Raw genomic sequence first — 16395 nt, 5'->3', positions numbered from 1 at the left:
GTCGGTACGCCCAGCGACATTCCGACCGTGATTCCGTCTCCGCGCGAAAGGCGAGGACGAGGAGGGAAAGAGGAGAAAGAAACGAGAGAAGAACAAGAAGAAGAAGAAGAATAAAAAAAAAAAAAAGAAGAACCCGAAGAAACGAAGGATCGAGCGAAGCGAACCGATAGGAGGAAGCGTAGGCGAGACCGGACTCGTCGAAGCGGCAACGAAATCGAACCAACAAGCCTCGCGGGAGGCGGGTCGTCGAGCACGGGAGCAGGGGAGGCGACGGCAATTGAGCGAGAAAGCGAGAAACCGGTGAATCCGATAAATCAATGAACGAAAATACTTTACGCGAACGACGGAAGTAAAGAAGAGGGTACGTACGGTCGACGTTGAGGAAAAACGAGCGTGGAAGCCGTGACGACCCTCGCCGCGTCGCACCGTACCGCACCGCACCGCACCGCACCGCACCGCACCGTACCGCACCGCACCGCACCGCACCGCAACCGACCGAACCAGGTGCATCGAACCGATACTTCGCGCGTAAGATTGATAGGGGTGCGGGCCAATGATCGACTCCGCGTCATTCGGTTATTTCCGTGGTGTCTCGAAGCCGTTCCGCGGCTAAGTATCCGTTAGACGGGACGGGAAAGTAATGGCGAAGTGGTGGATATTTAAAAATAGTTCATCCGTCCCTTACCCCCTTGGCAAGAGACTTCCGGATTGGCGTGCAGGGAAGCGAAGTTCCGAAGTGGCAACGATCCACGAGGAACCGAGACGGAACACGAGACGAGCGGTAGTCGTGGAAAATCGGCGCGCGACCAGGAATCGGTAAACCGCACCGTTAAACCGAGAACTACACCGTGACGATGGTGCGCGTAATCAACGCGTAATCGCGGATCGGGTGAACGCTAACGGAGAACGCAAAACTTCCCCACCCCTTCGACCGATTCGCACGGAAACCCTTCGAAAGATCGTTTGCGAAGCAATTACTCGAAAACACTGGGAAAACAGGGAAATGGGAACTCTGGCTCGCGAAGGAGAACACCGTACGAAGGGGCCGAGGATTCCCTCGGGGACAGTGGATCCACTCGGAACGACCGTAGCGATACCGTAAGAAGGGACGGTAAAATCTACTTACCCTCGGTCGCGCTCTCTTCATGTCTCGGGACTCCTTCGCGGCATCTCAACGACACTATTCCGCTTCCCCATCCTCCATGTCGATGCTGGCGGTGACGATGGCGCTGGTCGAAGTGCACCGCTGACTGGCACAATGGACACTAGTTTCCGCTTCGACGATGTCCTCGACGATGCCGGCTACGGTCTACACCGTACGGATCACCGAACCGTGCCGCCCACAAGACCGTGTTTGCGTTCGTTATCTCCGATACCGTGGAAACTCGGTTACCGGTCGACTCTGATCATCGTGCCATCAACCGACACGAGCATAAGGTCATCGTTGCCCGTTCGTGTCGCGACTCCGATGTCGTCCCGTGATCTCAGGACGAAGGCTCGGGCTGTCTCGACTCGTGCGCGGACTGAACTGACCTCGAACGAAGTCGCCGTTTTTGTCGGAAGACGGTGACTGCGAAGGGGTGGTGTGTGGGGGGTGGGGGTGGTGGGGGGTGGGGTGGGGGAAACACCGCGAGGGTGGGGAGAAGTGGCGCGCGCAGAGCCTCGAGTGCGTATGCGTAAGGGCAGTCTCTACGACGACAACGGTGTTGCACGCCGCCGGGGCCTCGAAAGGGGACGTGGTTTTTCGGGTTACGCGAGAGAGCACCGATTTTTTTTTCCGAGCTTCCTTTACCGATTATCTCTTTATTTCTGTTTCTTCGGCGGTGGATACGAGCCGCGCGAGACGTAACCGCGCCGCGCCAAGCCGAGCCGAGCCGAGCCGAGCCGCAAGGCATCCGTTTCGCCTTTTTTTTCTTCTTTCGCCGCGAAGCTTCCTCGGGATTTCTGGGAACGAGAAACGGCCGCGACGAACTTGGGCGTCTTGCTTCCGTAGCGCTAACCGTAGTTGTTTTGCTCGTACCGTGGGAATTACGAAGGATGAGGGTTTTTGCGACGTTGGTAGACCTTTGCGAAGGTCCGTCGGATACGCGAACATTTTTCTCTCGACGCGAGCAGTGGATTTTCGTCTTCCGCTGAATAACCACGACGGAGAACGTAACATTGATTTTTCGCGACACATCGTTTTCGCGTTGATCGTCGCGTTAATTCGAAAGTTAAACGAATCGAACGGTTCCACTTCGGGTAAGAATTAAAAGTAAATTATGAATCGACGATTTTACAAACGTAACGTAGTCGTGTATCGCGATATCGTTCGGATTCGGGTCATGGATTATGATAAATAATATTTTCAACGACAACAATTATAACGGGACACTCCAACGAAAGTTATTATGCTATTGTAAATTGAATATTGTCACGTTCCTAATAGGAACTGGTTTTTCCTTAAACCGTGGACCCGAGAATACATAAACGGTTTATAAACAAGTTTGTTCGATTCATTTACAAGACAAAGGGTTCCAGCATCTTAATTGCGCCTTTTGTGCCGTTATCATGGCATCTGTCTACCTCAGAAAGCAGATAATGGCATTACCGTCTGAAATTAAAAACAACCATAAAAAAGGAAGCGAATCGAGTTATTTGCTTGAAATCCTTCGGGACTTTCAAATGCTTCGAACTTACGGCTTTTGTTTTAAAACATGGAATTTTTAATCGTTTACGGAGCAACAATGACAAGAATGGTCCTTCCGAAAGAATCTCTTAATATCTACACCGTCATCTTCGCATATTCGGAATACCGAATATTAAAAAACATTTCGACTATGCTTAGTGAAAATTTCATTTCCTCGAATTCTAGACAATTTTCAATCGTCAGCGATTGTATTTATTCCCGGAAACATTTCTCGTCTACCAATTCTCTGATTCTTTACGAAATCAAATTCTCGGTACAGTTATCGTTCGAACGAATATTTTTTTACCAGCACGTGAACAAGATACCAATTAATACACATATTACAAATATTACAACCGGAACTCGTAATTTCGTATTAACGTCTTTCGAAATGTTTTCCGAACGAACTCTCAAGTATTCGCTGCGCGATCTACTGTAATATTTCGATCGAAGATGAACGTACGGGCAAATGGCACCGAAGCAAGTGGTCAATTAATCGTACATTCTTGTTGGTAGTTTCTGGTTGGATATCGCATCGTTTTTCGTTTTCTGAAATAAAATGATGCCGGGGACGGAACACGGTGGTAGAATAATATCTTGTTTACACGGAGTAGGGGCGGTTGAAATAAAGGATATCGCAAATGACCCCGGTTATTTACAATCAACTCTACAAAGAGAATTGTGGATAAGTAAATTAGACGGCGGGCTACCGTACCGTGAACAGTAATCTTCTGATGTTGATTACGCGAGGGACTAGTTATATTCGCTCGGATGCACGCTGAATTTGGGGTTACAATTTTAAAATTAAATAATATATATATTTGAGACGAATTCGGCGAGAGATTGCTTGTAAAATACATACGTGGTAGGTGAAATGGATTGTACCTCTTCAGTTGTAGCTTATGGGGTCTGACACGCTCGAGGGGGTAGGATTCTGTTGATTTGAGAGGCGTGTACGATGGCGCTTGCTATATCTTACAATTGCATCCTTGACTGCGGGCACCCTTCCGTGACATCGTTCGTAACTCAATGCAAATGAGTCTCGGAGATCTGAATCAAAATTGTTGTAGCATTTCGGTACTTGAATCGTTACAGTCGAACCATCGCTTACGTCCGTATTGGTCGTTCAATAGTTTAATATATCCGTAGAAACGGTTTGCGTTTTCCAAGAAGCCATATTGGTTACGGAGTAATTGTATACAAAAACAGTTTTCGTTCTCCAAGAAACCGATATCGGAGCCCTATTAGTATAGCTCAATTTCTAAAGGAAGCTTTACGGTTTTTTTTTTTTTATAGTTTAATTCGTTTTTGACACGCTAAATTATTAAATAGTGTGTTTCGAGCAATTCGTTCTTTTCGATATAAACGTTCCATATTTTTCGTATCCATCGGGACGTAGTAGACCCAATTCCGTGATTCTTTAACGGATTATAAACATTTGTATATTTCGTTCGGGTATAATGTTTGCCAACTCGTCGAATCGTTTATTACATTGGGCGTGTTTATGCGCATAAATTGTTCGACGATCGTTTCATTTACATAGCATCTCGTCCAATAATAACTCGGTAATTACCGAATGAATAATTATCGAAGGTCGCTTAAATTAATGTCTTTCTCGTTTATCTTCCTAAGGAAAAAATCTGACAGTGTTGAAGTTTCTTAGATGTTGAAGGTAACATGTGTACTGTCATCCCTTTTCTCCTGTTATTTGAGTCGTTATTTCACCTCTTTTCGACCTTTCTCACCTCCTCGATCTCTCTCCCTCTTTGTTTTCTCTCTTTCGACGAGGCGCCAACGTCTTAAAGGGGAGTGCTGCGAATAAGGCTTGCTCGATGACGAGAGCGACAACGATCGATTCTCCAGGCTTTCTTCGTATCAGGTCCAGAAAGACGGGAATCACGCTTGCGAAATAAAGCTTCCGTACTTATTCTTCGTCACCTTTCTACCATTTAGGGGGTTTTCCATCTCCTTTTTGGAAGGGAGAGAGGACGATTGAAATAATGGAATCCCACGGCTGCATTCGATTGGTCCTTTTGTTATCCGATTCCAGTGATTGCCAGACGCTTGTATTTTGTGCTTCGACTTTCTATTTGAATTTCATATTTTTCACGTTCGATGCTTAACGCTGTCTCGTACGCTTCGGAGATTTGCGTAACGTGATCTTAAAATTCCCTCCGATTCGTTTATTCGGCCTTTGAAGAAGTTTTACGGGAATATTTATTTTATTAAATTGAAAGTGTACAGTAACGATGATTACATTTTCCTTCGGTGTTTAATTAAAGTTCGTTAAGTTTCGTGTCGAATTGAAGAAAAGTTTCTGCTCGTCGAAAAGAAGTAATTTCGTGTACCGTACGAAGACTTTTTTCGATAAAAATGTAACTGGAGTGTTATAAGAACACGTACGAACAATTTGCAGTCTGTAAAACTTATTAACCCGAAAAAAGAAATAATTCTCCACGTTCAAAGTTAAAAGTAAATAAATCGATGAAACTAAACGATACTTTGCGAGAACAAGTAGTGCCTATTCGTGTTGAACTAAAAGGTGTAACACCGCTGATGAAGAAGCAGAATCCTCTATACTAAATAGAAACAGTTCCGAACAAGTTGCAAATGAGTTGTTGGCAAATTGAGCGGCATTATAAAATCGCGAAGTCATCCTCGTGGCGGATATTAAAGTGTCGTAAATTTCACTTGTACTTCGTTATAGTTTGTTTCGCGGTGCCGGCTTCTGAAATGTTAGTTTCCGTGAATTTAAGTCGGTACGAATTGCGGATAAATTAAAAGTCGATTCACGGTGTTTTGCGATTACCCCGCTTTCATAAATCACGGATAATTATCGATCGATCGAGAAGTCCTCGGTATCTTCGCAAAGTTCTACGTAAATGTCCTTGTTACGATATCGGTACTCCGTTAGGTAGAATTAGGAAACAATTTCTTATCGATGGGGTTTCGAAATGACGAAAATATGTCCGCTCGTTTGAAAATTACCCGCATCGTTAGGTTCCATTGCAACGACGATCCCTGATGCGATATCGACACGACGGTTGTCAGGCTCACAACCCTCGCAACGTATGCAACGTATTAATGTTCTCCAATCGTTGGGTCGAACACGGTGCAAACATTACGTGGTTGACTCGTTTAACTGATTTATTATCGCTGCATTGCGCTCAGCGAGGAACTTTCAAATCAAGAATGTAGAGCTTCGTAATGTTAATTGGAGAACTATCGTGTCGTAGAATCATTCGTGTCTAAGTAAAAGCGTATTTGTGCAAATAGTCGGCACGATAGACGTTTAAACGTCTATAATGATAAAAAAAATCGATTTGTTTACTGTTTTGTGTCCTCACTTGCTTCAATGTCCGCTGCAACGCCACGTGATTAAAGATACACGATATTGCGCGCGAATATGTTAGTTACCTTTAAACGACCTTGAAAGTGACATTGAAGACCATTTCTTTCGCTATCTTTACATTCGCGCTTTTGAGCCCTGTAATATCGCCCTGGTCATTTTTCATGTCGTTAATAGCAGCAAAGATATTGAAGGTGCTCGTGATAAATGGGACATCCTGTATATTAAGAAAGTGACGCGGGTAAATTCGATAAAATTTATTGTGTTCTTTAGAATCGATCGGTGATAAAATAGGCATCCTGTGTCTTATGGCCCGAGGCCAGTAAGGGTTTGGAGCCCAAGGAGCTTCAAATTGAATTTGGGGCATTCGAAAAGTGATTTTGTGTAAGGCTCGGGGCGGATTCCTAATTTGAGTAAGTTAATAATATTCTCTACTGTAAAAATCCAATGAGAATAATATAAATCGGTTCAGCGGTTAAAAATCGCGCAATTGTTAAGTGTCTGATCACTGTAGCTATTTTAGACAGAAAGACAGCATCGTTGAAACGAACTTTCTTTAATGCTATCGTGAATATTCGATACGAATTAAATTACGTTGAACTGTAAACTGTTTTTTCACTCTTATACTCTAAACTGTAATTAAAATTCTACCGTTCGTATTCTTCGCTATGACTCCAACTCCAATTCCAATCGCGACTCCAACTTCAATTGTGATTCACCTTTTAATTTTAACCCTTTGTCCAACTCCAACTTTAACTCTCTAACTTTAACTTTTTAACTCTAATTCTCTAACTCTTTTGCTTCGACTCTTCAACTGCAACTCTAAGTATAAACTTGACTGTAACTATAGCTCCAGAACTTTAACCCAAACTCAGTTTTTACTTCGGCTTTCTACAAACTTGTACTCTGGATTTAATTCATAATCAATCTCTTTATAAATTGTTTCTCTGGCTCTAAATCTTACTCTATTTTTCTCTAAACTGTCTGGTCCTGACTCTGTACTCTTGATCGGACAGAGTCTAATCGACTGCCTCAACGATAAATGTTCAAAACAACCGATTATCCGCTTCTCATTAAATACTGGCTTCTGTGGAATTAAAATCATATTGGGTTCAATAACGAGTTAAGTAACATTTCTTTCGTACGCGCAACGTGTAATTTAAAATGTTCCGAAATAGTGGAGCAAATAGTCAGCCGATTGACCAGTTTGTGTACAAAGACTAGATGTGTAAGGTTCTTCGCAGCTCGAGCGATAAACGTTGGGTTTAACAACCCCATAACTCAAGGGTTAACAACCCGAGGTGAAAGTATTGACTCGTATTCATGGCACTCGGTAGACATCGTATGGGTATATCGGTGTGCTAAGAGACTCGTCTAAGAAATTTCTGTTCCATTCTCTCAATCAAGGCTACGAGTGTTGTAAGATCAAATAATTGTCCCATATTCTAACCGTAATCGTACCAAAGACCGATAGTCAGTACAATATAGAAATGACGACTTCCTTCAAATTCAAAATCACGTGCAACTTTATTTCAGACTTGTTTTGTACACAATTAGGTCAAACGGTGAAAACATTTTTCAATTATCACTACGAATAAAAAATGTCGTGTTTCTTTCTCGTAACTCATCGTCTCAACGCAGCTTTTATTGTAGATGAAATTATACTATTCTGAGCAGAAAAAGAGGATTGACAAGGTTTAATTAATCGTACGTTACGACTACATATTGTTATGAAGTTTGTGAAATATTTAACCGTAAAATACACGAGACCGTAACAGCTGCAGCGTGAGCTTTGGTGATGTTCGTAAAAGAAAAATTGTACTTTAACATTGTGGTTTTGAATAAATCTGTCGGGTTGTAATTATGTTCATATTTTAGATCTCCCTGTGTCGACCTGGTATTGTTAAATTATTGGTAACATTTATTTAAATTAGTTATATAATAATTATTATATACTGTATACTATGTGTACTGTAAAGTAGTTCTTATAATAATTATTATACACTTGACGAATGTTTCGTGCTTTCTTGTATTAAAATGTCTTTTGATGTCTCCTGTCGTTTCTTAAGGTTACCGGAACAATTTAGTTTGATCGTATATTGTTGAACATGAAAGCCGAGCGTAGCTTTTGACACAAAATGCGATTTAGTCTGCCGTCTTATCACACCTATGTCGTGTTACTTTCCTTAATTTGATGCTGCAGTTCGAATTCTGAGAGGTATGTTTCTGGTACTATTAAATCATTTCAAATTGGAATGCTTTCGCGGAAATGCAAGAGCTACGGTTTATCTATGCTTCGTAAACTCTTTGACAATTGCACATTTCACGTCAATTAGTTTATTGCTTCGCGTTAAATTGAAATGTAAAATATTTACGCTATTGTATTGACAGTGTAATTACAGGTAACTTTAATCGTTAATTTAAAAGGGGAAGTGGTTAATAGTTTGTATCGATTTTGAACGAGAAATATTTACCGATTTTCAGAAACTCATTACGAAGAGTGAAATGAAAAATCAATCACGAAAGATCAGTTTGTTTGGAAATTTTAAAACATTGAAGGATGTAGCAATCGGACCAGGAATGATTTTAATTGGCCCATTAGCGAGCTAGTTGTCTTTCTAATGTCGACGAAGCGGTAATTTTCGTGATCTCTGATCACCAACCGTGCGTTAAAATTCAGTCGACTCGCGTTTCTTGTCCAGTCATCTTCCCATTTTGCGTAAATTAACATACACAGTTTTTCTGTCGAGACAGAGGTTTGTAATTAATCTTGCTGCATTGTCCCCGAGTGGTCAATTTTACTTAAACCACGCAATCGAGGCTTTAATTTAATGCAACCTTTATCGCGACCATAAATATTTAAAAGAAGTAGTTCTTCTTCGCGCTAACGTGAATTTCGTTTTTATGTCACCGTGAGAATAGTGTGTTCGAAGTTAAAATTCACAGCTGACGAACTCTCAACTTATAAACGTAATCTGCGTACACTTTGCGTCGGACCTATTACAGGTATATTCCACTTATAACGATCGACATACTAACATTATTGCTTTCGTTCAAACACCGATTTACATTTATTACACATTTTCTACGACATTTGTCACGTAAGCTGATCGTAAGGTTTGCATTCGATAGAATGCAAATTTAATTTTGACCGATAGCTAAACATCACAACTGTAGAACAAATTTTGGCCGTCTTGTTAGCGTAGAAACACCATTTTTGGTTTCAGATATGGCGCCAACTTGTACTATTATTTCGAAGGAATATGTATGTACGTCTGACAAGCAATATGGCTCCGTTCTATTTCTACGACAATATTGTACGTGCCCGATTTGCTTTCGTTAGATAACATCAGTTGCGATGAACAATTATACTCGGAGCAACATACGTGTTTACGTAACGTTGCTGCAAGGAAAACTCAGTCAATTATATTTCGTTAATTGATATTTGAATCTCGTTTGCCGAATCGTTCCTATAAGAATCACGCGTTATTCGTTTTCGCGATTAATTTCGCAAGAAAATTAAAAGGATATCTAAATACAATGTTCGGTTACGTAACATCTTGCAACGAACTCAATGCTTATTTCAATTTCCTTAATTAAATTATGCAATTTCTTGCTCCCTCTTTATCACTATAGATCGCTGAAGTACAAACGAAAATGTCTGAATTAAACATAATACGGTATTTGCAATCAACGGAAAATGTGAAATATTTAAACCTTTATAAATTATCTATTTTCACACAGTCGCGCATCAAGCACTCGAACACAAAACAAGCTCCGTAGTATAATCATATTTTTGTAATGTAATACGTACGCGCACGCACATATATATATATATATTATTTCGTTTATTTATTCGGGTCGTTACAACTCGCTTGCAGCATATTATTATAACACGCCGGTACACCTAATTCTGTTGCAACCGTATTTGGAAGAAATTAAATATTAACTGCTCGTACTTTCGTAACGTAACAATCGCGTTTACCTGTTCTTGTTTCGCCGGGTTGTTACAATTCACGGTACGGTATATTATTGTAACACGGCAGCGCGCCTGATTCGGTTTCAACTTGGAATCGGAAGAAACTAAATTGGTCGCTCGAGGCCAATTCCTCGACCGTGAATCGCCTCGGCAACGAATCCTTTTACGCCATGTTAGATTTCCTCTTCGAAAGACAGAGATCGTGTGTCAGCAGGTTTGCGCGAAGAAACGTGAGGCTGATTGGTGGGGATATCCCCACAGTGGCCATCAACGGCCAATTGATTTCGTCCGACTGTCTACGCAAACGACTCAACCTGGGTGCACTATTTTTCGATACTCTTCCTATCGCTACGTGGAATGTTTCCCTGATATCGGTGCCAAACGATTGGCGCGATTCTCTTTTTAACGGACAAACCGCCAAATCTCATTACACTCTTCGAAATATAATAAAGTTTACATCGAAGTAAACCGAAAATAGTGTTTTAATTAAAGTTTTACAGGTCGAGTCACTATTCCTTCCGATTTACGAAATCGTTATTATCAACGAAGTATCATTATTAATAGATGCATTAGAATCAGCTCAGATGGATCTGGCAAATTTCCATTTCATTCTTCCAGTTTTCGTCTTGGTCCACGAAGATTGCAAACAATAAGATATTGGCAATAATTCATTCCTACGACAGGAAGGAGCGAACCGAACAGTTCAACCGACCTTCGGGTTGTTTTAGTTCGTAGAAAGTATCTTTTGATGAAGCTACGTTTAATCGAATAAACTTACATTTATTGGACAAATGGAACGAAATCGAGAAAATTGTTAGACCGTAATACGTAAGTTGGATTACTTTTTCTCAACATCGTGTGTTAGTTCTAACTTAACAGCTTGTAATTTACTTCGAAGAGGTCGTCTTTGGACCATTACGTGGTCGTATTTAGAAAATTATTTTTATAAAAAAAAACCAGCCCGTATTTTCTCAACTTTTCAATCGTTCGAAACACCGAGCGAAGCTTGATCGCTTTTACGAAGAATTCTATTCGAGATATAAAAATAATACGTCGAGCAATAATAAATACGTCGAGCGCAAATTATTTCTCGCGTGTTACGTATTCTTGGCTATCAAATAAGTGTTGTAATCGTAAGTTGTCATCTTGAAACGGATATTAAATGTCGCTTTCAACGCAGGTATAGGCTGCTATCACAGGATCGGTCTCATTATATTAATAAGTCACGTAGTCTTCAACTTTCCTCGACTAATGTACTTCCACCACCGAACAGTCTCCGTGCGTTTCATCGAGTAAAATTTGTTTAATGTTTAATAAAAATATCACTCGACTTAACGATCCGGCTCGATACTCCGTTTAATGTATTGTAATCCTATTCAATCCTATTGCATGATTCAACGTACTATTTAATTCGGTGCGAAAGCGGTGTTCGTTCGAGGCAACGTTCGAACCTAAAAAGTTCAATTCCTTGTTGTTCCTCTCTTGATCATCGGGAACAACATCGACTTCGGGCATAATAAATTTCTTCTTCGCTTAAACTGTTGCATTATAAGTGACACCGGATTCGCAACACCTGCGGCTGGTCGATGCATTAGCGATTCATGCAAACTCGCCCGGGATGTCTATGGAAATCGCCTGAACTCGTCGATAAGTCAACCGGCGGATCTGTGCCGCAGTTATAGACGGAACGGATGCCGTTTACGAGTAGCAGTCTATGCTACGGCTTACTATGTGACAGCTTACGACACGGAACGCTGCGTTTAATCGATTACAACTCGACACGAAACGTTAGTTAACTCTCGTTTCTCGTTCGGCGAAAAATTTCGCGAAACACGCTGAAATACAATCCACAGCAATTGCGAAACGAACTCAAGGTGTCCGCAACTGGTCGTCGATAGATTTATCGGAAATACTCGATTCGATTTGTCATCGGTTACACCCGATTGTGTAATCGTTGTCGTAAATCTCTGATCATTGTTACAACGTAAAAACCATTCGTAAAGTATCGATTGTTTCAACAATGGCAACTGTGTACCGTTACTCAACATCGAGACGCGTTGAACATCGTTCGTCTCGATGAAGAACAGAGTTACGGTACACTATCGTTTGCGATTCGATATATCAATTGTTCCACTTGTAAAAACTTGCATACCGGCTCCAAATCATCTACACCATATTTGAAATATTCGTAAGGTACACGTCGTTGAGCGAGGCAACTTACGTAATCTTGTCCGATACGTTGCGTTATCATTATACAGAACTTTGGACAGGGTATTTTACATTTTCCATATCGATGGACCGGATTCAATATCTTCTTCCTTCCAAGATTTTCCCTTCGTAAATGGCGATCGAAATTTTACCATTTCGTCAAACAGGGAACCCTTCCCTTTACATGCTCCATCTATTTACACAGGAATCATCTCAAATGTTTGCTCGAGTCAGACGGTGCGCCGTTCATCCTTCTTCCTTAAGCATTTTACCGCGCGCAAGGTGTCACTGACAGCGCGGAGAAAATGGATTGTCGTTTGTTCGAGGCTGCATAATCGACACAAGGAACCTTGTTCGCGATAGAAAGAACCCTCCGTCTTAAGTGCTCAAACTTTCGGTGCTGCTTCCTTGTCCGCGTATAATTAATAACGCCTTCGACTTTTTCCATAAGTATACGTTGAAACGGCCTCGTGAAGCACCGTTCGCGGCAAATATAGGACAAATATGTTCGCGGGAAGTTACATTCAAACTACCCTACTAGGGTAGAGTACCACTGTCAGAGACACGTAAATATTGACGGAATACAATATTCCTTGAACGAACACCTTGACTTTTTTCGTCTCCACGAATACGTTTACTTGAATTTTTTACGTCTTCCTCGCGTAATTCGGTCTCTGCACCACGCACGATTCTAAGAGACTTGTTCTCGAGTTGCTCTATCGTTTGTAGATCATTGACGCACACTTTAGGTTCAAGAGGAAGAAAGGTTACTTTTACCAGAGGAAGAAATTTTAGGTTCGGTACGAATGTTTGAAAATACATACTTTGCACGGTATTTCCGCGAAAGTTTGTAAAAAATGTTAATAAAGAATCTATAAAAAATATACGTGGTGTTGATTTCTCACGAACGGTCGGGGTCGAATAAAATTAGAACGTTTAAAAAGCAAACGAACGTCGTTATTGTTTCACGCGAGGAGTAAACTTTCAAAAGGGCGGAAAAGCTAGCTCGAATCGAAGCGAATTTATAATTCGAACAATCTCGTGTTCTCGAGTGCGTGTTTAACGAATCGTTGAACGATTCGCCGAATGTTCGTGAGATTTCAAGGAACGTTCAACAGTTTGCGAACCGCGAGCTGTTCGAAGATCGGTCGCGACACCGTTTACCACGAAAACTCGTCCAACGTACGCCCGACGAAGTTTAAGTTCGATAGTCTCGGATGACCCCGCGAGTCGAACTCCGTGGACGTCGTTTATAAAGGAGCACGGTGATCAAGGTCGAGAAGCGGCGGGTCTTTGCAGACGACGCGTCGACCGTCTTGGAAAGGTTAAAGATCGTGAAAGCGAGCTCCGACTGGGAAGACAGAAGAAGAACTGAAAAGGTGGTCGCGTGACTGGCGGACTCGTCAAAGAAAATCGAAGAAAGAGCCCCGGCCGTTGGCCGTTGGCCGTTGGTTGGGTCGTCCATGTCCGTGATTCATCCGAACGCGGCGACAGACGCAACGACAAGATAAACCCCAGCCTTAGAAAAGACCGGACGCGGACGGAGGTCTGGGTTAGGGTTGGCCGCAAAAGGAAGAAAATAACCGAGACAGAAGGAGTCTGGAAGCGATATGCGTGCGCGGGAAAGCTGCGTTTACTCGCGCATCATGTTAAAAGAGGTTCAAAAGGTACGGCCCGAGGGCCCCTGGCGGTGTCTAAAGGGCGAAGAGAGAGGTTGGGGCTCGCGCCACTCTGCCCCTGAGCAAACTGCCCCTACCGGTCGATGGCTCACGCTTGCGCCATGACGCCCCCTCGCATCAACCTTTGGTTTCGGTCTACGCGGCTCTGAATCTCCTCGCGTTTGAATCGGTGATTAAAGTTTCACCCCGCTTCCTTTATTTTCTTCTGTTTTCCTTTGCGGTTGCCCGGACAGAACGGCGAAGGGTACCAGCGGACGTTGAACAGGAAAACCTCTGTGATTGGCGACGGTGGTCCATTATCACCGTGCGCGATGTTTATACTCGGGACATTTTCTCGAAACGACTACGGAATTCCCGATCCGGTGGATTAAATTGGCTACTCGGGTACATCGATTTTCGTTGTTGCACCATAAGCGTAACTCGATGCAATTTCGGTCGCGGTGGGAACCGGCGACGACGGTGTTTCCTCGGTGCATCGTAGTTATTTCGGTTGTTAACGAACGTCACGTTTTTGTATTTTCTTCTTCTTCTTCTTCTTTTTTTTTTCATTTCTACGGCCACGTTCGAACAAAAGTATTAATACCGCGAACGTTTTCGACCTTTAAAGGTCATTCCTGAACACCTGTTTTTCATTTTATATATAATTAATCTAAAACGATTGCGCGAGAATAATATCACCCAGCGAACCGAATAACGCGGTCTGTCATATGGGTTCGTTTAAACGTTGAAGAATACAGTACTGGTGAAGTTCGTTCTTCCGGCAGAGGGAACGGTGGACATTTATTTCAGTCACGTGCAAAATAATATTACATTTTCATCAAAGAAAGAGCAGAACGTTATAACTCGTGCAAGAATTATTCGTCTTTGTAATTGTTGTTGACGAACGTATTTTTAATTCGTAAGACGATACTCGAACGTTTTACGATCTTATTTGTATTTTAAAATCGAATTTCGCGCGGGAATATATTTTTTTAGGTTGTGTCTCTCGTAGAAAAAAGGGGACTCGTAATTTTTGATAAATTCGAAAGAACGAAGAATCCATCGAGGTGACGTTTCAGAGGGAGCGAGTCCAGAAAGGGGCGAAACAAGTTTTATACGCCTTCCATTGTAATCTCGGTAAAATACGAGCTCCGCTATTGAATCGAACATTATTGTGGACAACTTTTATTTCGAAGGAAGGATAATTCCAAGGGAAATAGATCAATGCTTCTACCGTCCTCGAGTGACGTATAAACAATGTACGCGGTTTTCCGCGTCGATTTGAAAGACGTAACGCGAATAATTCCAAGTCGATCGACATCTACGACGTGTCGTTATGCCACGTTTCACCCACTTTCATTTTTATTCCAACACGATTGATTACTCACCGTTCGATACAGAGATACGGGCAACTGTGGTCATCTTGCGTTCTCGAATCCGTTATTTCAATTAAATTGGTTCAATTTCGACGGGCTCGCTCGAAGAAACCGAGCTACGCGTTATTCGAGACAATTAAATTGATCGAATCGATCGCGTTAATGCGACGAAACTAATTAGGAGAGATTGATACACAGAGTGGACGACTATGAGCTACGATCTGAACGAGTTACGATACAGTTACATACGCGAAATAAACGTTGCGTTTTTATTTCGTTAATATCTTTTAACGAGAAAACGAAACGAGTATAAACAACGAGATAATATTTGTTTATTACTTACCGTTAAAATAAAGCCAGTTGAGTTTGTCGATCGTCCGATTCCGTACGACCTCTGGGATACGCGTCGTTATTGCTACATTTTTACGAATACAATGTCGGTGTAAATGTTTCAAAAATTCGGTGCAATTTTTTGTCAAAGATAAAAATATGGAATGAAATACACGTAGAGAGGTATACCTGACGGTAGTATACAAAGTGTCCACCGATGTGTATACTTCAACTGGACGGTGAATTTTTTTCCACGGGACGAGAGCGGTGTTGCTGAAAAATAAAGCGTGCTTTGTTTTCGGAATTTTACATTTTAATTCTTTTCGTTTTCAATGTACTACCTGATCTGCATGCATACACCGTTACGTTCATATTTCCCTACCGGTTGAAGCTACGGTGCAGCTGAACTTGCGTCGACGCTGCTGGCAGGGCCGTCGTTTTCTGTTCCACTGCCTCGACGGATTCGCGATGTGTCCCCTTGAGCAAAGATTTCACTTTGAGGAACAGGCGAATTTCGCAGGGAGTTAAATTCTGGCGGGGTGGGGCAGCCACTGTTGCACCGTTGTGTGTTCGTCAGCCAAGAACTATTTCACCGTGAACGCAGTGCAAACTGGCGCATTGTCTTTAAGCAGACCGAACCCATTCTCCAACAATTTCGACCTCCTTCTTCTAAACGAGCCAATCTTTTGCCATTTTTCTGATATGCCTCGGTTAACGCGCGAAACGATCCGACCGCACTTCTTTTTTCATCCGACGAGAAATTTCAAACTATCGCGTTGCGGTTCAATTTTGACACTCGGTATAGTTTAGAGAATATCGTTTTATAA

General features: G+C 42.2%; 1 protein-coding gene across 1 annotated transcript in view; it reads right to left on the bottom strand.

Moving 5' to 3' along the window:
- The window catches only part of LOC143147588 (potassium voltage-gated channel protein Shaw), a 76604-nt gene that overhangs the window by 39533 nt on the left and 20676 nt on the right, over positions 1–16395 (bottom strand). The gene's annotated exons all lie outside the window — the stretch shown is intronic.

This window comes from Ptiloglossa arizonensis, chromosome 5 (genome assembly GCF_051014685.1).
Source record: "Ptiloglossa arizonensis isolate GNS036 chromosome 5, iyPtiAriz1_principal, whole genome shotgun sequence".
Classification (NCBI taxonomy): Eukaryota; Metazoa; Arthropoda; class Insecta; order Hymenoptera; family Colletidae; genus Ptiloglossa; species Ptiloglossa arizonensis.
This window is presented reverse-complemented; position numbering and strand designations above follow the sequence as displayed.